General features: G+C 51.9%; 1 protein-coding gene across 1 annotated transcript in view; it reads left to right on the top strand.

Moving 5' to 3' along the window:
* spega (striated muscle enriched protein kinase a) overlaps window positions 1–23,584 on the top strand; it is a 363,062-nt gene that overhangs the window by 250,788 nt on the left and 88,690 nt on the right.

The raw sequence follows: 23,584 nt of genomic DNA on the forward strand, positions 1-23,584 counted from the left end.
TCGTTGATGTTAAGAGCACAGTAAACTGTTAACTGCACATCACACTGTGACTAACGTGTCTCCGATTCTCTCCCCCACCCCTCCTCCCGACTCCCTAACACAGAGGCGCTGTCTGTTGAGGCTCAGTCACCCTCCCCAACACCCACCAGACCCTTGGTGCAGGAGCACCCCCTCCTCCCCCCCCACTACCTGGCCCAAAAAAACACGTATCCCCAACCCTTACAGCTACATGGGCCAGGGTGGCAGTGAGTATTCGGAGTACGGGTAGGAGTCAGACTTGAGTGGCACCAGGGGCAGGGTCCCAGTGTGTACAACAGCGAGTCACCATCACCCTCCAGCCTCCAGCCAAGACTCGCGATCGTAGCCAGCCCCGGCACATTAACAGGGCCGGATGTTTCTGGGGGATGGGGGGTGGGATGAGAGAGGCTGGGGAAGGGGGGATGTGGTGGTTTGAGGGCCCAGGTAGGTTTGGAGGGGGAATGGCAGCTGCACTTGCCCCTGGGGTGTGGTGGACGTGGGGTAGCTGCACCCCCCCCCCCCACCCCCCCACCCCCCACTCACTGCACAGCACCAGCTCGGTGAAGCGGGCCTCAGTCAAGGCTCCCCTCGCTGCCCTTCCCCGACGGACACCTACCATCACAGCTCTTTCCTCTGGATCCTCATATGGTGGGACGTCCACCTCGGCCCCCTCGCACTCCTCCTCCTCCTCCTCCTCCTCCTCCTCCTCCTCCTCCTCCTCCTGCTCTCCCCCGTGCTGGGCAATGTTGTGCAGAGCTCAGCAAACGGTAATGCTGCCTGAATCATGCACAGGGTCCTCCTGGAGGGTCCCCTCCCCAGAGAGCTCCAAGCAGCAGAACCACATCTTCAGCAGGCCGATCTCCGCTCAGTGATGGACTGGGTTGCTGCATGGGCCTCGCTGGAGCAGGCCTCCGCCTCGCTCTCGGGCCACTGTAGAACCCCTCCAGTGATCGACAGGAGCTCTAGCCCCGGCGGGGTGAGTTAGTTGGAGCAGCAGGTGGACACACTGTGAAGCATACAGGGGACACAGAGTGTGATAGACACTAGCTTCAGGAAGGTGGTCACCCCACAGGCTCAGGCAGGTAGATGGATGGATGACCATCAGGAGAGGCAGGAGGCTCCTGTGGCTATTCCCCTCTCAAACTGGTATCACGTTTTGGGTACCGTTGTGGGGGATATCCTCTCACGGGAAGATACCAGCAGCAGCCCAACCTGTGGCTGCACAGCTGGGTCTGCTGTAGAGCAGGGTACGGCTAAATCCAAGCGAGTGATGGTTGTTGGAGTCAGGGGCACAGACAGGCGTTTCTGTAGCAGTGAATGAGACACCCGGGTGCCAGGTTCCTGGATGTCTCTGAGTGGGTAGATGGCATCCTGAAACTGGAGGAGAAACAGACAGATATCCTTGTCCACACTGGTACTAATGACATAGGCAGGAGGGGCTAAGAGGTCCCAGAGAACAATTCAGGGAGCTAAAAAGTGGGATGTCCAGGGTAGTAACCATAGGACTACACCCTGTGCCACTGAGACTTGGAACAGGGAGAAAGGCACAGTTGAACACATGGCTAAAGAGCTGATGTAGGAGGGAGGGTTTTTGATATATGGATCACTGGGATGTTTTCTGGGAAAAGTGGGACCTGCACAGGAAGGACAGGTTGTTCCTGAACAGAATGGGCACTGGTTTCCTGGGCAGGAGGTTTGCCAGTGCGGCTCAGGAGGGATTAAACTAGTGCAGTAGGAGGGTGGGAACTGGAAGTGCAGCAAGTGTAGGGACTAGGAAAGATAGTGAGCCTGAGATGAACGTAATGCAGAGTAAGAGCTGGCAGAGAGAAGCCCCGGGGCTCAGAGAGACTGGAGTGCGTTTACTTCCACTTTGGCAGAAATAATAGTAGGAGGGATTATTATTTAAAGGGCGAAAAGCTGCAGCATGCTACGGTGCAGAGGGACCTGGGGGTCCTTGTGCACGAGTCGCAAAAATCCAGTCTGCAGGTACAGCAGGTGATCGAGAAGGCAAATGGAATGCTGGCCTTTATAGCGAGGGGGATTGAATATAAAAGCAGGGAGGTCTTGCTGCAACTGTACAGGGCACTGGTGAGGCCGCAGCTGGAGTACTGTGTGCAGTTTTGGTCGCCGCACTTGCGCAAGGATATTTTGGCCTTGGATGGAGTGCAGAGGAGGTTCACTAGGCTGATACTGGAGATGAGGGGGTTGGACTATGAAGAGAGATTAAATAGACTGGGTCTGTACTTGTTGGAGTTTAGAAGGATGAGGGGGGATCTTATAGCGATGTATAAGATAATGAAGGGGATGGATAGGGTAGAGGTAGAGACATTCTTCCCACTTAGAAAGGATAGCAGGACAAGAGGGCACAGCCTCAAGAAAAGGGGAGGGGGCAGTTTAGAACGGAGTTGAGGAGGAACTTCTTCACTCAAAGGGTGGTGAATCTCTGGAATTCTCTGCCCGTTGAAGTGGTGGAGGCTGCCTCGCTAAATATATTTAAGTCACAGGTAGATAGGTTTTTGGTAGTCAATGGAATTAAGGGTTATGGGGAGAAAGCGGGAAAGTGGAACTGATCCACTTCAGATCAGCCATGATCTTATGGAATGGCGGGGCAGGCTTGAAGGGCTAGATGGCCGACTCCTGCTCCTATTTCTTATGTTCTTATGATTTTATGTTCTAAGCATAAGAGGTCAGACTGATGGACTGGGATCCTGGATACTGTATTCAGTTATAATGTTATTGCCATTATGGTGACATGGTCAAAGGAGTGACAGGACTGGCAGCTTAACATTCCGGGATATCGGTGTTCTAGACGGGACAGAAGGGCAAACAAAGGGGTGGGGGAGTCACATTGCTGCTTAGGGAGCACAGCACGGCTGTGTGGAGGGAGGAGACACTGGAGGGATCTTTCACTGAGACATTATGGGTGGAGTTCAGGAATGGGAAGAGTGAAATCACAATGTTGGAAGTGTATTACAGACCACCCAAGAGACAAGAGGGACAGATATAGACTCAGATACTGGAAAGGTGTGGAAAATAATATGGAGATGCCGGCATTGGACTGGGGTAAACACAGTGAGAAGTCTCACAACACCAGGTTAAAGTCCAATAGGTTTATTTGGTAGCAATCTCCACTAGCTTGTGGAACGCTGTCCCTTCGTCAGGTGAGTGGGGAGTTCTGGTCACGTACAGGGCGTATAAAGGCACACACAGTTTACAGAATACTGATTAGAATGTGAGTCTTTCTTAAGGTGTGGAAAAAGCAGGGCAGTTGTGCTGGGTGATTTTAACTCCCCCCCCACCTCCCATATTGACTGGGAATCCCTTACAGCCTGGGGCTTGGGTGGAGGGCAGTTTATTAGAGGGGGGTTTTTTGATACAGTAGAGAGGGGAGCCGGAGTAGATTTGGTATTGGGGAATGAGCCGGGGGGGGGAGTGGGGGGAGGGTGCTGCTGCCTCTACATTGGGGGAGGGGTGTTGTTAATAACTCCGAGACGTGGAGTCCCTTGCTAAAAGATTAACATCTCTTTTCCAGAGGTACCCAAGCAGGGGAAATCCATACCCTGAGCATCAGTCCCGCTTCACTCCCCCACTCGCTGCCCCGGCTCCTGGGCTTATCCAGCCTTGCCCTTGGGAAAGCACCCGCTCAGCATCCAGCACTTTGCCGAAACCCTGGATCCCAGGGAGAGGAGGCTGGATCCATGGATCCACGTGGAGAAGAAACCAGATCCCAAGGATCGATGCAGAGAGGAAACTGGATCCACACAGAGAGGAAGCCAGATCCCATGGATTGATGTAGAGAGGAAGCCGGATCCGTGGATCCATGTGGAGAAGAAGCCGGATCCGTGGATCCATGCGGAGTCACACCTCACTCAAAATGCCACAGAGGGTCCACAAAACCTTCATTCAAATGATCTTTCTGAGTGAGTTACAAACGGCCCAGATATCGGCTCCATCCGTGCACCGAACCCAAAGGTTACAGGAACCGACCCCAGAGAGGGCAGGCCGTCAGGGGTCATCGCTCCGTCTGCGGCTCCCACTGTGACACACGGTGATACCTCAGAGGGAAGTGTACTGCAGCCGACACAGCCACCAGCCCGGATACAGTCACCGCGGTGAGACACCAGCCCGGATACAGTCACCGCGGTGAGACACCAGCCCGGATACAGTCACCGCGGTGAGACACCAGCCCGGATACAGTCACCGCGGTGAGACACCAGCCCGGATACAGTCACCGCGGTGAGACACCAGCCCGGATACAGTCACCGCGGTGAGACACCAGCCCGGATACGGTCACCGCGGTGAGACACCAGCCCGGATACAGTCACCGCGGTGAGACACCAGCCCGGATACGGTCACCGCGGTGAGACACCAGCCCGGATACAGTCACCGCGGTGAGACATCAGCCTGGATACAGTCACCGCGGTGAGACACCAGCCCGGATACAGTCACCGCGGTGAGACGCAAGGTTTCTGGGACACTTTCCGGTGAGCATCTCACAGTTATTGGTGAGGCGGGAATGTCCGGGAGATCGGGTAGGCGGAGGTCTGTCGGAGCCATGGCGAAATCTGGCCCCCGGTCAGGTGCCGAGCCTCTGGGATCAGTTCTCCCAAAGATACCGGGAACGCGGAGACCGAGCCGGGAATGTGGAGACTGGGCCGGGAATGCGGAGAACGAGTCGGGAACGTGGGGGCCAAGCCAGGAATGCCGGGGACTGAGCTGGGAACACGGGGACCGAGTCGGGAAAGCGGAGACTGAGCCGGGAATGTGGAGACCGATCCAGGAACGCAGAGTCGGGAATGCGGAGGATGAACCGGGAATGCGGAGAATGAGCCAGGAACGCGGGTACTGAGCCGGGACCACAGAAGATGAGCCAGGGACGCGGGGACCGAGTTGGGAATGTGGAGACCGATCCGGGAACGCGGGGACCGAGCCGGAAATGCCGGAGGGGCTGTTGGCAGCATTCCAGCAACTGCAAGGCTGTTTGGAAGAATCCCACCAGCCTTCAGGTGCCGGAGGTGGGATTGGGTCAGCGTGACACCCAGGCCAACATCCCAAGGGTGACATCCACGGGGGGGGGAGATCCTGGAGAAGGAAATGGTCACTATTGGGCGTGGGGGGGGCGGGGGGGAGACAGTGGGGGCCGGCGGGGGAACAGGCTCTCAGGGGGCAATGGCTGAGGCAACTCTGGAGCTTAGTCCAGTCTCAGAGAGTTTATCACTGAGGGCTCACACACCATGGGGCAGACACAGATAGACCTCCAGGACTGGCAGAGTCAGGTGGCACCGAGGGTTCTGGAGCTCGATGCAGAAGAACCGCCATCCAATCGAGTGCCCCAAGTGGGGTGGGGGGGGGTGGTGGGCAGAGCTGGCGAACATTATTATGAATGCCCCCCTGGACTAAGGACGCATAAAGAATCACACAGTAGGCTTGGCACAGTGGCACAGTGGGTTAGCACTGCCGCCTTACAGCACCAGGGACCCGGGTTCGATTCCCGGCTCGGGTCACTGTCTGTGTGGAGTCGGCACGTTCTCCCCGTGTCCGCGTGGGGTTTCCTCCGGGTGCTCCGGTTTCCTCCCACAGTCCGAAGATGTGCGGGTTAGATGGATTGGCCGTGCTAAACTGACCCTTAGTGTCAGAGGGACTAGGAGGGTGAACGCATGGGATTGCAGGGATGGGCCCTGGGAGTGATTGTGATCGGTGCAGACCCAATGGGCCGAATGGCCTCCCTCTGCACTGTAGGGATTCTGAGATACCTTGAACGCTGGGAGTTCTTTATTTAAGGTGTGCACGCAATTACACTCAGGTCTAAAACTGCCCAACAAGGTCCCAGTCTGAGAGGAGCTCATTACCCAGAGGTCACCTGACTCTTAAAGAGGCAGTCCAGCACCCTAAACTCCAACATACAGTATATACACATATATCACACCCTGCCCCTTTAAATCCAAAACTTTCCCAGCTGAGAACAGAGATACAACCCGGAAGGAGATACACACATATGACAACTATTTATACGGAGCATTCCAAACTACCACAGCCCCCAAAATGGGAGGGATTTTCCCATCCCACCGCTGCGGGAATCGGAGCGGGATGTTGGGAGGGGGGGGAGCTGGCCATGGAAAGGTCCGTTGACTTTGGGCGGAATTTTCTGGTTTTGGGACGGGCCAAGCCTGGAGAATTTCACCCAGAGAGGGGGATGGCGGTCTCGTAGAGGCTACTTCCTTGTTTCAGGAATCGTTTCTGGAGGAATTTCCAGGGATTCGGGAAGATTCTGCTGCTCAGTGTGGGGGTCCCTCTCAGCCGGGCTTGGGGGGGTGGTGGGGGGTGGGGGGTGGGCAGCTGGTATCCCTGACGCTCCTTCCTCTCTTGGGGTGACGCACCCTGATCCTGGGACACTCGGACAGGGCAACCTCACCAGGGGCCAACATGGACAGTTCCATCCTTTGGGAGATTTCCCACCTCTGATACGGAACTGCGACCAACTCACGCGCATGGTTTCTCCTCCCTGGCCTGTACCGTGCGGGCCAGTCTCCGCTCCTCCCCAGAAGTATAGTTCCTGGCCAGAACAAACTCCCCTCTCTGGAAAGGCCTCAACTCCTCACTTCCTGCTTTTCTCTCCCTCTTAGTTCTGTTCACCCACCTCCCGGGTCTCCTACAGCAGCAGCGTCGAGTCACAGAGGTTTACAGCACGGAAACAGGCCCTTTGGCCCAACTTATCCAGGCCTCCCAATTTTTACCCCTAAGCTAATCCCAATTGCCCACATTTGACCCATATCCCTCTATACCCATCGTACCCATGTAACTGTCAAAATGCTTTTTAAAAGACAAAATTGTACCCACTACTGCCTCTGGCAGCTTGTTCCAGACACTCACCACCCTCTGTGTGAAAAAATTGCCCCTCTGGACCCTCTTGTATCTCTCCCCTCTCACTTTAAACCTATACCCTCTAGTTTTAGACTCCCCTACCTTTGGGAAAAGGTGTTGACTATCTTATATTGACTATATTGACTGATCTGTGCCCCTCATTATTTTATAGACCCCTCAGCCTCCTACGCTCCAGAGAAAAAAGTCAAACATGGATCTCAATTTCCAGTTCAACAACAGCAAAGCGGGGTCACATGTGGTGTGTTATGGGCTGTTGCGTGTGGCATGTTGCGGCACATAATCAAACTTATTTATCCGCTGCCCTTGTGACCCCTCTCCTTGTGACACCTTCAGAAACTGTTTCAAGCTTTGAGCAAGTGGTTCCGCCAGACTGTTCATCCCCGAGCGATACGCTGCTGACCTCTCCTGCCTGGATCCTGGGGAGCTCCGTGCCCTCAGCGAGAGCCTCTGTCACAAACTGGGGTCCGTGGTCATTGACCGCTTCGTCCCGATTACCAAACCGGGTAATCGTTTGTCTAGCGCTGTCTCTGCCGACACGGAGTTCATCGCCACGACCTCCAGCCGCTTGCTTGAGGGGGCATCCACTCCCACTCAGAGCACCCGCTCTCCCATTGGCCCGGGCAAAGTCAATGTGGATTCGCTGCCTTGGCAACTGAGGCCATTCCCATGGATGAAGCAGTGACAAGGATTGGCCGTGCTAAATTCTCCCTCGGTGTACCCAAACAGGCTCTGGAAGGTGGCAACTAGGAGATTTTCATTGCAGTGTTAATGTAAGCCTCCTTGTGACTCTAATAAATAAAAGGCACCTTCCGTTCCAAAGCGCAGGATTCACACAACCTCCTTCACACTGGCCATCAAAATGCAGCCACCAAGAATATCTTCTTGTTATTTCTTTCATTGGCAGCACCCCCGGGTGCTCTTGGTGCTCCCGTTCCAGCACCTTTCCTCTTAATAATTACCCCCACGCTAAACTTCCAGCCAATACGGACAGCTCCTGTCTTCAGGACACATACAGCTGTAACTCTGAGTGGCTTTTTACTTGATCTCTCTCTCAGGACAAGATCCACTACCTGCCTCATAATCGAATCATTCTGGGTGACTCTCCCTACCTGCTCACTGGAACTTTATCTTCCTGAGTGAAATACAGAATCTTCAGATTCCAGCTGGGAGCATCTTCATCTCCAGGCAAAGGCAGCCTTGGCAGAGTACCCACGTCGCCGTGTTTCTCTAACTGATGGTACCGGCTCCCGTACACATAGACCGACAGCATCTAGACCAACCTTTGCAATCGAGCTGTCACCGTGGACAGTATCCCAGTGTACGGCCCTACGATGGATATCACAGTCCTCTGGTCTGTCAAAAGAATGAAATGGCAGCCATATGGGAAGTGATGAAAGTTCTTGACGCCAAAGACAGTGAGCAAACCTCCCTTTTCCAGCTGAGCGCACTGTCCCTCTACCTTTGTCAATGATCCAGGAGTGAATGCGATGGGCCTTTCCTCCCAGTTTGGCTTAACATGGGGCAGCCCCTACCCTATAGAGCAAGGCATCACACGCCAGCTGCGGCGGGAACTGTGGATGGAAGCAAACTGGCCTTTCCGGTCTCTTCCGAGGCTGTTTTACCACCAAGCGAGGCCTCCTCACGTTCCTCAACCCACATTCACAGCTTTTCCCAGCAACCAGTGCACCAGTTTCCACACCGTCACCAGATCCAGACCAAGCTTCCATAGTAATGGAAAAGTCCCCAAAACAACCTCCATTTGAATACTTTGTCTTGTCTTGGGGCCTTCAGGATGGTTTCCATCTTCTTGATGCCTTGTGTAACCCATCACCACCAATTTCACGAGCCAGGTATTCAAAGAAGACCTCACATTTCTCTCTCCTTATTTTTCCTCCCCCTTCCCCTATTTTATCCCCTTTTCCTTACCTTTTCTACCCCTTTGCTTCTCCTTTTTCTCAACTTTCCCCCTCTCCTACCCATCTCTCCCCCCTCCATCTGTCACAGTTTACCCTCTGATTTTAGCTTCTCTGCCAAGGGAACTATAGAGGAAACTGTAGACTTGCCAGGTATAGGTCAGTGAGCCTAGCGTCAGTACTGGGGAATTTCTTTATCAAGAGTTTCATAACTCGGCATTTGGAAGACAGTGGGATAATCAGACAAAGTCAACATGGATTTACAAAAGGAAAATTATTCTTGGTGAATCTATTGGAATTCTTTGAGGATGTAACTAGCAGAGTTGACCGAGGAGAACCAGTGGATGTGGTTTATTTAGACTTTCAGAAGGCTTTTGACAAGGTCTCACATAGCAGATTACTGTGTCACGTTAAAGCACATGGGATTGCAGGTGACGTCTTGAGATGGATAGAAAGCTTGGTGAGGCCACTCCTGGAGTATTGTGTGCAGTTTTGTTGTCTTTATCTGAGGAAGGATGTCCTTGCTATCGAGGGAGTGCAGCGAAGGTTTACCAGGCTGATTCCTGGGATGGCAGGTCTGTCATATGAGGAGAGACTGAGTCAGTTAGGATTATATTCACTGGAGTTTAGAAGAGTGAGAGGGGATCTCATAGAAACTTATAAAATTCTAACAGGATTAGACAGGGTAGATTCAGAAAGAATGTTCCCGACGGTGGGGGGAGCCCAGAACCAGGGGGTCAGAGTTTGAGGGTAAGGGGGAAACTGATGTGAGGAGAAATTTCTTCACCCAGAGGGTGGGAAATGTGTGGAATTCACTCCTACAGAAAGTAGTTGGGGCTAAAACTTTGTCTGATTCCAAGAAGAAATTAGATATAACTCTTGGAGATAAAGGAATCAAGGGATACGGGGGGAAGGGGGGATCAGGATATTGAATTCAATGATCAGCAATGGTCAAAAGGAGTAGCAGAGCAGGCTTGAAGGGTTGAATGGCCTCCTCCTAGTTTCTATGAGAGTGCAGACAGAGTGTGACAGACTGGTGGTGAATGTAGAGAATGTATCACTCCGATAGTGTGAGAGAGTGTTACTCACTGACCTTCGGGGAGTGAGAGACCCCCGACCGACACAGAGCTCAGAAAGTGACGTGGGACCAACCAAAGCAGCTGATTGGTGAGTAAGTCCTGGTGAGTATTTTCAAACCATCACAGTAATTCTTTGTTTAATTCTGAGGCAGGGATTAAAAACAAAGAGTGTAGAATACTATTGTATAATTATCATAGATGTGTTTCATAAGAAACAAGATTTTTAGCTGACATTAATAAGGCCCGTAGTTAATGTAATTTTTTTTACGGGAGTAACTAACTTAACTGAGAGGACATGGCAGGAGTCTCAGATTTGCGATATGCTCCTCCTGCACAATGTGGGAAATATGAGACGCTGGTGACCACGCGTGCAGAAGGTATATCCAGGTGCAGCTACCTGCTAACCAGATTGCGGAGGTGCGGGTGGACTCACTCTGGAGCATCCGCCTGCTGAGCAAGTCATGGGTAACACGTTTAGCAAGGTGGTCACACCGCAGGGGAGGAGTGCAGAGGCAGGAAGGGAATGGGTAACCATCAGGAGCAGTAAAAGGCTCCTCTCAAACAGATATACAGCTTTGGATACTGTTGAGGGGGGAACGGCATCTCAGGGGAAAGCAGCAGTTCATGGACCATAGATGATTCTGCTGCTCAGAGAGATAGGAGGATAATGAGTGGCAGAGCTATAGTGATAGGGATTCATTAGTTAGGGGCACAGTCAGACAATAATAGTAGGAGGGATTACTATTTAAAGGGCGAAAAGCTGCAACATGCTACGGTGCAGAGGGACCTAGGGGTCCTTGTGCATGAGTCACAAAAACCCAGCCTGCAGGTGCAGCAGGTGGTCAGGAAGGCGAATGGGATGCTGGCCTTCATAGCGAGGGGGATGGCCTTCATTAATCGAGGGATTGAGTTTAGGAGTCGGGAGGTAATGCTGCAACTTTATAAGACCCTTGTCAGGCCTCATTTAGAGTATTGTGCGCAGTTCTGGTCGCCTCACTATAGGAAAGATGTAGAAGCTATTGAGAGGGTACAGAGGAGATTTACAAGGATGTTGCCTGGACTGGGAGGCATGCCTTATGAAGTTAGGTTGAGGGAGCTGGGACTCTTTTCCCTGGAGAGACGAAGGTTGAGAGGCGACCTGATAGAAGTTTACAAAATGTTGAGAGGAATAGATAGGGTGGACTCTCAGAGGCTATTTCCCCGGGTTGAAATGGTTGCTACGAGAGGACACAGATTTAAGGTGCAAGGAGGGAAGTTCAGAAGTGATGTTAGGGGTAAGTTTTTCACTCAGAGGGTGGTGAGTGAATGGAATCGGCTGCCGTCAGTGGTGGTGGAGGCGAACTCGCTGGGGTCTTTTAAAAGACTTCTGGATGAGTATATGGGGTTTAATGAGATTGAGGGTTATAGATAGGTCTGTAGGTTGGTAGGTGTCGATGTGATCGGCGCAACTCGTGGGCCGAAGGGCCTGTTTGTGCTGTAGTGTTCTATGTTCTATGTTCTATAAAAGCAGGGAGGTCTTGCTGCGACTGTACAGGGCACTGGTGAGGCCGCAGCTGGAGTACTCTGTGTAGTTTTGGGCGCCGCACTTGCGCAAGGATATTTTGGCCTTGGAGGGAGTGCAGAGGAGGTTCACTAGGCTGATACCGGAGATGAGGGGGTTAGCCTATGAAGAGAGACTAAATAGGCTGGGTCTGTACTCGTTGGAGTTTAGCAGGCTGAGGGGGGATCTTATAGAGACGTATAAGATAATGAAAGGGATGGATAGGGTAGAGGTAGAGAGATTCTTCCCGCTCAGAAAGGACAGCAGGTCTAGAGGGCACAGCCTCAAGATAAAGGGGGGGTGCAGTTTAGAACGGAGTTGAGGAGGAACTTCTTCACTCAAAGGGTGGTGAATCTCTGGAATTCTCTGCCCGTTGAAGTGGTGGAGGCTGCCTCGCTAAATATATTTAAGTCACGGGTAGATAGGTTTCTGACAGACAAGGGGATTAAGGGTTATGGGGAGAAAGCGGGAAAGTGGAACTGATCCACTTCAGATCAGCCATGATCTTATTGAATGGCGGGGCAGGCTCGAAGGGCTAGATGGCCTACTCCTGCTCCTATTTCTTACGTTCTTATGTTCTGTGGCCACAAACGAGACTCCAGGATGGTATGGCGCCTCCCCGGTGCCAGGGTCTGGGATGTCACAGAGTGGCTGCGGGGAATTCTGGGAAGGGAAGGTGTTGAGCTCATTGTCGTGGTAACACGTCAGTCACAACGTCACAGGTAAACAAAGGGATGAGAACCTGCAGTGCAGGAAGTTAGGAGATAAATTAAAATGCAGGATCTCAAATCTCAGGATAGCTCCCAGTTCCACGTACTAGCAAGAGCAGGACAAAGAGGAGAGACCAGATGGACACATGATGGAAGGGTGGTGTAGCTGGGAGGGTTTCACATCCCTGAGGCACTGGGATTGATCCTGGGGAATGTGGGAGCTGTACAAACTGGGCGGACTGCACCCACGCAGAGCTGGGACCAATGTCCTTGTGGAAAGGTTTTGCTAGTTCTGTTGGGGAGCATTTAAACTAATGTGGCAGAGAGATGGAATCAGATCAGATAGATCGGATTCAGATCAGGAAAACGGAGCCGGAACATTAGCCATTGATGCAGGGGTAGGCTTGGAATTCCAGGAGAAGCAAAGGTTACAAAGTGTCCAGCAGGGGAAATTGATGGGGTTAAACTGTACATACTTCAATGGAAGGAGTATTACAAACCAGGTAGATGGGTTCAGGACACATGGCTGCAGGATGTGATTGCTGTAACAGAAACCTGGCTAAAGAAGGGGTAAAATTGGCAGCTCAATAAGCCTGGACATAGAGTTTTCAGACACAATAGAGGGGGAGATAAACGAGGGGGAGGAGCTTGAATGGATAAAGAATTAATTCCAGTTGTGAGAAGGGTGAGATGGGAGCGGCGCAGAGCACAGTGGGTTAACACTGCTACCTCACAGCGCCAGGGACCCGAGTTTGATTCCCGGCTCGGGTCACTGCCTGTGTGGAGTTTGCACGTTCTCCCCGTGTCTGCCTGGGTTTCCTCCGGATGCTCCAGTTTCCTCCCACAGTCTGAAAGACGTGTTGGTTAGGGGTGCATTGAACCGAACAGGCGCCAGAGTGTGGCGATGAGGGGAATTTCACTGTAACTTCATTGCAGTGTTAATGTGAACCTTACTTGTGACTAATAAATAAATGTCAAAACTTTACTGAAGGGGTCAACAAACAAGACTTTATGGATTGAGATTAGGGCTAAAAGAGAGAGCAGTCACACCTCTGGGAGTTTACTAGACACCCCTAGACAGTGCAAGGGAGATAGCAGAACAAACATGTAGGCAAATTTCAGCCTGTAGGAACAAGAGGGCAATAACAGTAGGAGACTTTAACCATTGGAATATCAACGGGGATTCAAACAATATCAGCAGCACTGAGAGAGAGGAATCCGTGCAGTGTATCCCGGGAAAATTTTTCAACCAATTAGCGACAAACCCAATGAGAGATGATGCAGTTCTAGAGCTAGTCTTGGGCAACAAAGAAGGGCAAGTGGGTGAAGTGATAATAGCAACTGTATCAGGGACAGTGATCACAATTCACTCAGATTTAACATTACCATGGAAAAGGACGGAGATAAAACAGGAAGAAAAGTTTTGAACTGGGGGAAGGTAAATTTTGCAGGAAGGAGAAGGAGCTTGCCTGAGGTGGGACTGGACAGCAGTGCGAGGGGATAAGTCAGTGAAAAACCAGGGGGAAGTGCTAAAACGTCAGTTCTTAAATGTACAAAGTAGACAAAGGGTCACCTGGACTCCAAACGTCAGCTCTTTTCTCTCCTTACAGATGCTGCCAGACCTGCTGAGATTTTCCAGCAATTTCTCTTTTGGGTACAATGTAGACACGTCCCCTCCAAAAATAAGAATCGTACAGACAAATCTAGACCCCCCCCGGGTTGTCTAGAAGAATACAGGGGAAGATCCAAGAGGAAAGGGAAGTGTATAATTGACACAAAGAACTGAGCACTGCAGGTAGCCTGGGCAAATATAGGAACTGCAGGGGCAAATTAATAAAGGAAATAAGAAAGCAAAGAGAGGATATGTAAACAGATCAGCAAGAAAAGTTAAAGGGAACCCAACGATGCTTTGCCAACATATTAATGGTTAAAGGTTTGTTAAGGAACAAATGGGACCCATCAGAGATGATGAAGGGAACTTGTGTGTGGATGCAGAGGCTGCGGGAAAGGGTTTTCAATGAATATTTTGTCTCTGTGTTTACAAAGGAAAGGGATGATGCAGATTTAGTACTCCAGCAGGAACACTGAGATATTGGACAGGATAATCATAGAGAGAGAGGAAATACTCAAAGCATTGGAATCATTGAATGTTGATAAGTTGCCAGGGCCAGATGGTTCTGTTTCCGAGGCTGCTGAAGGAGGGCAGGAGGTCATGGGGATAGCAGATGCTCCGAGGATGATTTTCTAACCCTCACTCGATACAGGGGAGGTACCGGAGAAATGCAAATGTAGTTGCATTGTTTAAAAAGGGATTGAAGGAAATGCCAAACAATTCTAGGCCAGTTAATCTTTCATCGGTGCTGGAAAAATTAGTAAAATCAATCCTGACAGAGAGAGGATTAACTGTCAGGTAGAAAGGCCTGGACTGGTCAGGGATGGTCAGCGAGGATTTATTAAAGGAAGGTCTTGCCTCACAAACTTGATTGAATTCTTTGAGGAAGTGAGAAGAAGGGTTGATGGGGGTAGTGCAGTGGATGTTGTGTACATGGATATTAGCAAAGCGTTTGACAAGGTCCCACGTGGCAGGTTGGTCAAAAAAGTAAAGGCCAATGGGATACAGGGTAATGTGTCAAACTGATTTAAAAGCTGGTTTTGTCACAGGAAACAAAGGGTAATGGTCAGTGGATGCCCTTGTGAATGGAAGGTTGTTTTAAGTAATGTTCCACAGGGCTCAGTGTTGCGACCCTTGCTGTTTTGCGTTATGTATTAACGATTTGGATATGAACGTGGGAGACACAATGGGAAAATTTGCAGACCACACAATGATTGATGGATAATGTAGAGGCGAGCTACAATCTCCAAATCAATAGCGATGGGTTGGTGCAGTGGGTGAAGGAGCGGCAGATGGACTTTTACATACAGGAGGATGAGGTGATGCATTATAGAGGTTAAGAAGTTAGAGGGAATGTGCAATAAATGGGAGTGTATGAAAGTAGATGAAGTTAGAGATCTTTTGTACAAGTACACAGCTCTCTAAAGGCGGCAGTTCAAGTTGACAAGGTTGTAAAGAAGGCAGGTGGAATTCTCTCCTTCACTGGTAGAAGTGTAGGATAGAAAAGTAAGGATATAATATCGGAATTGTATAAAACGCTGGTGAGGTCACAACTGGAGTATTGTGTGCAGTGCTGGTCACCACATTACAGGAAGGATGTAATTGCTCTGGAAAGAGTCAGACAGGTTTACAAGAATGTTGCCTGGGGTTAGAAAAGTGTAGCTATGAGGAGAGATTGGGGTTATTTTCTTTGGAACAAAGAAGGCTGATGGGGTGAATCGATAGAGGTGTACAAAATGATGAGGGGGAGAGAAAGGTGGACAGGATAAAATTGTCCTCCTTCGTGGAGAATTCTAGAACTGGAGATATAGATTGAAGATAAGTGGCAGTCTGTGCAGAGGGGACATGAGGAAGGACTTTTTTTACACAGAGCGTGGTGGAATTCACTGCCCGAGTGGAGGCAGAGACCCGAAACTCTAAAAAAAGGGACCTGGGTCTGCGCCTCCAGGGCTGTAAGCTACAGGGCGAAGAAACAGCATACTGGTGTGAACCTGAATCCTGTTCGTGAGGCTGGGCCCTGGCCTCCTCCTCCTCCTCCTCCTCCTCTTCCCCATACTCGAGTCAGCTTTTGCTTGGGATTCCCTCCTGGAGAAGGTTGGGCTGGGTCTGGGGGTGGGGCTCAGGCTCAGGGTCGGGGGAATCGGGCCTCGACCTTAGCAATACGGTGTGTTGTGACTCTGGGGGATTAACCGTGTCTGTCAGTCCCAGTCACAATGTCGTGTCAGGCCTGGGGTGCAGGGGGGTGTGCAGACTGGGAGCTTTGCGTCTCACCCCTGCCTATCTCAGTAAATTGAGATCAGACCCCAGGCTGAGAGCTGGAAGCTTCCTATAAGCTAATACGAGCAGCATTTATTTAGCCCAGTTGGCTGATTGTGCCTGTGAGAGACAGAAAACCATAGAATCCCAAGAGGCCATTTGGCCCATTGACTCTGCACCCACCCTCCAAAACAGCATCCCACCCCAATCCCTGTAAACCCGTGCATTTACCGTGGCCAATCCCCCTAATCTGCATGTTTTGGAATAATAAGATGCAATTTAGCATAACCAATCAACCTAACCCGCACATCTTTGGACTGTGGGAGGAAACCCATGCAGACACGGGGAGAATGTGCAAACTCCACACAGACAGTGACCCGAGCCAGGAATCGAACCCAGATGCCTGGTGCTGTGAAGCAGCAGTGCTGACCACTGTGCCACTGAGCTGTATGGGACAGGTAGGTTGATCGGTACTCTATCTGATTACTGCCCACAGGAACTCCTGAAGGTAAATGGAGAATTGCAAACTCCTGTCTGCTTCTCTCAGGAGAGTATTAGAGTCATAGAGGTTTACAGCACGGAAACAGGCCCTTCAGCCTAACGTGTCCATGCCGTCATTTTTTTTTTAAATCCCCTAAACTAATCCCAATTGCCCGCATTTGGCCCATATCTCTCTATACTCATCTTACCCATGTAACTGTCTAAATGCTCTTTAAAAGACAAAATTGTACCCGCCTCTACTACTACCTCTGACAGCTTGTTCCAGACACTCACCACCCTCTGGGTGAAAAAATTGTCCCTCTGGACACTTTTCTTCCCTCTCACCTTAAACCTGTGCCCTTTAGTTTTAGACTCCCCTACCTTTGGGAAAAGATATTGACTATCCAGCTGATCTGTGTCCCTCATTATTTTATAGACCTCTATAAGATCACCCCTCAGCCTCCTACGCTCCAGAGAAAAAAGTCCCAGTCTATCCAGCCTCTCCTTATAACTCAAACCATTAAATCTCGGTAGCATCCTAGTAAATCTTTTCTGCACTCTTTCTAGTTTAATAATATCCTTTCTATAATAGGGTGCCCAGAACTGTACACAGTATTCCAAGTGTGGCCTTACCAATGTCTTGTACAACTTCAACAAGACGTCCCAACTCCTGTATTCAATGTTCTGACCAATGAAACCAAGCATGCCGAATGCCTTCTTCACCACTCTGTCCACCTTGTAGCTTTACAATTCCCCATCCCCCATGGCCCTCATTGCAATGTCAGACTGCTCCAGAACCACAAAGCAGCTGTGTTTATACCTGGATGTCTGTGGTTATTTTTAACTTTCCTTCCTGTCAACTCTCTGGAGAATCATAGAATCCCAACAGTGCAGAAGGAGGCCATTCAGCCCATCGAGCCTGCACTGACAACAATCCCACCCAGGTCTCAACCCCATTACCCCATATAATTACCCTGCTAACCACCCCCCCCCCCTCCCTGGACAGTATGGGACAATTTAGCATGGCCAATCCACCCAACCCACTCATCCTTGGAATGTGGGAGGAAACTGGAGAACCCGGAGGAAACCCACGCAGACATGGGGAGAACATGCAGACTCCACACGGACAGTGACCCAAGCTGGGAATCGAACCCGGGTCCCTGGCGCCGTGAGGCAGCAGCGCTAATCACCGCGCCAGCCCTGAGCTTGGGATGAAATAGAGAGGTTATTGGACCTTCTGGCCTCACAGAGGTTAGTAACGCTCTCCCCGCGGTGTCTCGGCAGGGTCATCAAAGCCCAATACTGAACCGTCCACCTCTGGGGCTGTCCCCCCACCCCCCCCGTAACCGCCAGGCGGCTGCTGCTGGAACAGAAACTCGATCGTGCCTGTCGTCACATTGGCTCCAGTTGTCTGCTCGTGTCTGCTTCCTGGCTTGAATCGAGCAGCACTCAGTTGCGACGGGGATCTCAGACACGGGGGCTGGGAGCAGACCTCACAGGACGGTGGGGCAGAGGGTGGGGAGGGGCGGCGGAGAGACACAGCAGGAAGGGAATTTTGAAATCAAACGGCGTCTGAGCAGGAGCGAACGCAAGTGCAGAGGGGAACGGGTGTGAATGGGGACAGCGGAGAGTGCAGACTGTGGGAAGCTGAGCAGGAAGATTCTGGATTCTGGAGGGGATGGTGATACCGCGGCTGGTTTGCTGAATATGCAGAGTAATCCGACTCTTGTCCAGCCAGTTACCTGCCTCTGTCAATCACGCTCAGCTCCCCACCATCGACAGTCAAAGCAGAGCTGTCCAATCAACTTGGTGACATGAGCCGGAATTCTCCGGCCGTTCAGGCCCCGCCATCGCAGCCGGGAAGAACGGAGAATTTGATGCTCAGTCAAATCTCCTGCAGCGGGACTGGAGAATCCCAGACCCGGGCGAGGTGGGAGAATCCCAGCTGTGAGCCAGGCCAGAGAATCCCGGGCAGTATCGGACAATCCCAGCTAGCCGCGACAGATGTCGGAGAATCCCAGCCCCGCCGAGTCTGGAGAATCCCGGCCGAGGGCAAGTTCAGAGAATCCGAGCCCCAGCAAGTCTGGAGAATCCCAGACCCAGGGTGAGGTCGAAAAAGTCCCAGCCCGGGATGAGGTTGGAGAAACCCAGCCCCGGCTAGCCCGGAGAATCCCAGCTCCGGCGAATCTGGAGAATCCCGGCCGCGACAGATGTCGGAGAATCCCAGCCTGAGCGAGTCTGGAGAATGCCAGCCGAGGGCAAAGTCAGAGGATGCAGCCACGGACGGGGTTGGAGAATCCCGACCGCAGATGAGGGTAAAGAATTCTGGGCAATATCGGAAAATCGCACTTGTGAACGAGGTCGGAGAACGCCAGACACGGGCGAGATCGGACAATCCATGCCCCGGGGCGAGGTCGGAGTTCCACCCGCGGGCGAGGTCGAAGAATCCCACCCGCGGGCGAGTCTGGAGAATCCCAGCCGTGGGCGAGTCTGGAGAATCCCAGCCGCGGGCGAGTCTGGCGAATCCTAGCCGCGGGCGAGTCTGGAGAATCCCAGCCGCGGGCGAGTCTGGAGAATTCCAGCCACGGGCGAGTCTGGAGAATCCCAGCTGTGGGCGAGTCTGGAGAATCCCAGCTGTGGGCGAGTCTGGAGAATCGCAGCCGCGGGCGAGTCTGGAGAATCCCAGCTGTGGGCGAGTCTGGAGAATCCCAGCTGTGGGCGAGTCTGGAGAATCCCAGCCGTGGGCGAGTCTGGAGAATCGCAGCCGCGGGCGAGTCGGGAGAATCCCAGCCCCAGGGCAATGTCTGAGAACCCCAGCAGTGGGCAAGTCCGGAGAATCCCAGTTGTGGGCAACTCCAGGGAATCCCAGCTGTGACAGAGTCCAGAGAGTCCCAGCTGTGGGCGAGTCCAGAGAATCCCAGCCCTGGGGCGAGTCCAGAAATTCCCAGCCATGAGGCGAGTCTGGAGAACCCCAGCCACAGGGCGAGGTCAGAGAACCCCAGCTGCAGGCGAGTCCGGAGAATCCCAGCCGCGGGCGAGTCCGGAGAATCCCAGCCGCGGGCGAGTCCGGAGAATCCCAGCCGCGGGCGAGTCTGGAGAATCCCAGCCATGGGGCAAGATCAGGCAATCCCGCATACAGGCCGCGAATTTACCGGTCCACCCCACCCAACATGAGAGCTGAGAAATCAGGATCCTATCCAAGTTCTCGTCTGTCCCGATCTTACTAGGACCGAATTTCTGACACAATCAGCCTCTTGCTCATTTCCGGTGAAAGGCAGAATAAATTATTTAAGTTATTTAATTAAGCCCTGTGCTCAAGCCTTTCCAGCCTCACTGGGAGAGGTTCTCTCCAGCATGGCAAACGCCTGCTCCCCGTGAACAGGGAAGAGTGGTGTTGCCCTCACCAGTGGAACTGGAGGCCATTGAGGCCACCTCTGGGGAGGCTGAGGGCAAGGAGGGTGCCTCTTGGGCATTTCCAGCCTGGCACCTTGGCACTGCCAGCCTGGCACCTTGGCACTGCCCACTGGGGCAGGACCTGAAAGGAGCAGGGTCTGAAAGAGGTGGGGCATATGGGAGGTGGGACCTGGGGGGAGGCAGGGCCAGGCCAGGGTGGCCTAATGGTGGAAGACCGCTGCGCACTCTGCCTGCGATCGGTGGGCAATCGGTCTGGCTGACGGGGCGATATTTCCTGGTGATGTGGGACCGAGGGTCCCTGTGATTTCAGGGGTGGGGGAGGGCTGTGTGTTCAGGCTAGCTCCAGCAGAAGAGGCCTGTCAGATCTCTCTCTCTCTCTGTAGGGCCTCTGCTGTTGGAATTGCGCATGTGCAGCTACAGAACTCTGGCCGTGCGCAATAGCTCCCTCCACTGACTCAACAAGCTGGCTGACGAATTAAACAACCCCACTGCCTCTAGTAACTAGAAGCAGTCTAGCCCATTTTTTCTAGCACTATGTGACCAAGATTGGAAGTAAAAATTCACCCAAAAAGGGATCTGAAACTCTCCCATTTTCAGGTGAACTGGAGACTTATCAGGGAGAAGGAAACAGAGTGTATGTGAGGCGTACTGCCCCTCATCAGGACAGATGCAAGAATATCAAATTTCAAATAATTGAAAGTAAGGAGAGTAAGGTCCTGGTTGGTTGACATGTCAATTCTGGTCAAGGTGTTACCACGGAGAACGAACGTTGGAGGAACTCATTCTCTGCAATCAAAGGGAATATATTCAATCCTTGTGCCTTCTTTTCAATTATTCAGGCAACTGGGGAGTCTATAGTTCATCATTGCTTTCTCCACGGCAACACTTATGCCTATCACCAACTTCAGGAAGCAGAGTGGAGGACATGCTCCTGTCTATATTAACAGGGTGAAGTAGAAGTGGTCAAGAGTTTCAAGTCTCTTGGTGTCCAGATCACCAACAATCTGTCCTGATCCCTGCACACTCTGCTGTACATACAAAAGCTCACCAACACTTCTACTTTCTCAGAAGACAAAGGAAATTTGGCATGTCTGCTACGACTCTCACCAGCTTTCACAGATGCAGCAAAGAAAGCATTCTTTCTGGCTGTATCACAGCTCGGTCTGGGCTCCTGCTCTGCCCAAGACTGCAAGGAACTACAAAAGGGTCATGAATGTAGCCCAATCCATCACACAAACCAGCCTCCCATCCATTGACTCTGTCTACACTTCCCACTGCCTCGGAAAAGCAGCCAGGATAATCAAGGACCCCCCACACACCCCGGACATTCTCTCTTCCACTTTCTTCCATCAGGAAAAAGAAACAAAAGCCTGAAAACACGTACCAACTGACTCAAGAACAGCTTCTTCCCTGCTGCCATCAGACTTTTGAATGGACTTATTAATTAAGCTGATCTTTGTCTACACCCTCTCTGTAACTGCAACACTGCGCCATCTCCTTTCCTTCTCCCCTATGTACTCTATGAATTATTAGATACACGCTGCACCGTATCTCACCATGCACTGCATCTCACCACATGCTGCATCTAAACCCATGCTGTATTTAACCCCGTGCTGTACCTGTCCTGGGAGTGTTTGATGGGGGGACAGTGTAGAGGGAGCTTTACTCTGTATCTCACCCCGTGCTGTACCTGTCCTGGGAGTGTTTGATGGGGACAGTGTAGAGGGAGCTTTACTCTGTATTTCACCCTGTGCTGTACTTGTCCTGGGAGTGTTTGATGGGGACAGTGTAGAGGGAGCTTTACTCTGTATCTAACCCCGTGCTGTACCTGTCCTGGGAGAGTTTGATGGAGACAGTGTAGAGGGAGCTTTACTCTGTATCTAACCCCGTGCGGTACCTGTCCTGGGAGAGTTTGATGGAGACAGTGTAGAGGGAGCTTTACTCTGTATCTAACCCCGTGCGGTACCTGTCCTGGGAGAGTTTGATGGAGACAGTGTAGAGGGAGCTTTACTCTGTATCTAACCCCGTGCTGTACCTGTCCTGGGAGTGTTTGATGGGGGGACAGTGTAGAGGGAGCTTTACTCTGTATCTAACCCCATGCTGTACCTGTCCTGGGAGTGTTTGATGGGGGGACAGTGTAGAGGGAGCTTTACTCTGTGTCTAACCCCATGCTGTACCTGTCCTGGGAGTGTTTGATGGGGTACAGTGTAGAGGGAGCTTTACTCTGTATCTAACCCTGTGCTGTACCTGTCCTGGGAGTGTTTGATGGGGTACAGTGTAGAGGGAGCTTTACTCTGTATCTAACCCTGTGCTGTACCTGTCCTGGGAGTATTTGATGGGGGACAGTGTAGAGGGAGCTTTACTCTGTATCTAACCCCGTGCTGTACCTGTCCTGGGAGTGTTTGATGGGGGACAGTGTAGCGGGAGCTTTACTCTGTATCTAACCCCGTGCTGTACCTGTCCTGGGGGTATTTGATGGGGGGACAGTGTAGAGGGAGCTTTACTCTGTATCTAACCCCGTGCTGTACCTGTCCTGGGAGTGTTTGATGGGGGACAGTGTAGATGGAGCTTTACTCTGTATCTAACCCCGTGCTGTACCTGTCCTGGGAGTGTTTGATGGGGGACAGTGTAGAGGGAGCTTTACTCTGTACCTAACCCCGTGCTGTACCTGTCCTGGGAGTGTTTGATGGGGGGACAGTGTAGAGGGAGCTTTACTCTGTACCTAACCCCGTGCTGTACCTGTCCTGGGAGTGTTTGATGGGGACAGTGTAGAGGGAGCTTTACTCTGTATCTAACCCCGTGCTGTACCTGTCCTGGGAGTGTTTGATGGGGGACAGTGTAGAGGGAGCTTTACTCTGTATCTAACCCCGTGCTGTACCTGTCCTGGGAGTGTTTGATGGGGGACAGTGTAGAGGGAGCTTTACTCTGTATCTAACCCCGTGCTGTACCTGTCCTGGGAGTGTTTGATGGGGGACAGTGTAGAGGGAGCTTTACTCTGTATCTAACCCCGTGCTGTACCTGTCCTGGGAGTGTTTGATGGGGGACAGTGTAGAGGGAGCTTTACTCTGTATCTAACCCCGTGCTGTACCTGTCCTGGGAGTGTTTGATGGGGGACAGTGTAGAGGGAGCTTTACTCTGTATCTAACCCCGTGCTGTACCTGTCCTGGGAGTGTTTGATGGGGCACAGTGTAGAGGGAGCTTTACTCTGTATCTAACCCCGTGCTGTACCTGTCCTGGGAGTGTTTGATGGGGGACAGTGTAGAGGGAGCTTTACTCTGTATCTAACCCCGTGCTGTACCTGTCCTGGGAGTGTTCGATGGGGGGACAGTGTAGAGGGAGCTTTCCTCTGTATCTAACCCCGTGCTGTACCTCTCCTGGGAGTGTTTGATGGGGGACAGTGTAGAGGGAGCTTTACTCTGTATCTAACCCCGTGCTGTACCTGTCCTGGGAGTGTTTGATGGGGGACAGTGTAGAGGGAGCTTTACTCTGTATCTAACCCCGTGCTGTACCTGTCCTGGGAGTGTTCGATGGGGGGACAGTGTAGAGGGAGCTTTCCTCTGTATCTAACCCCGTGCTGTACCTGTCCTGGGAGTGTTTGATGGGGGGACAGTGTAGAGGGAGCTTTACTCTGTATCTAACCCCGTGCTGTACCTGTCCTGGGGGTATTTGATGGGGACAGT

The sequence above is a fragment of the Carcharhinus amblyrhynchos genome, chromosome 11, assembly GCF_965287045.1.
Source record: "Carcharhinus amblyrhynchos chromosome 11, sCarAmb.v2.hapA, whole genome shotgun sequence".
NCBI classification, from domain to species: Eukaryota; Metazoa; Chordata; class Chondrichthyes; order Carcharhiniformes; family Carcharhinidae; genus Carcharhinus; species Carcharhinus amblyrhynchos.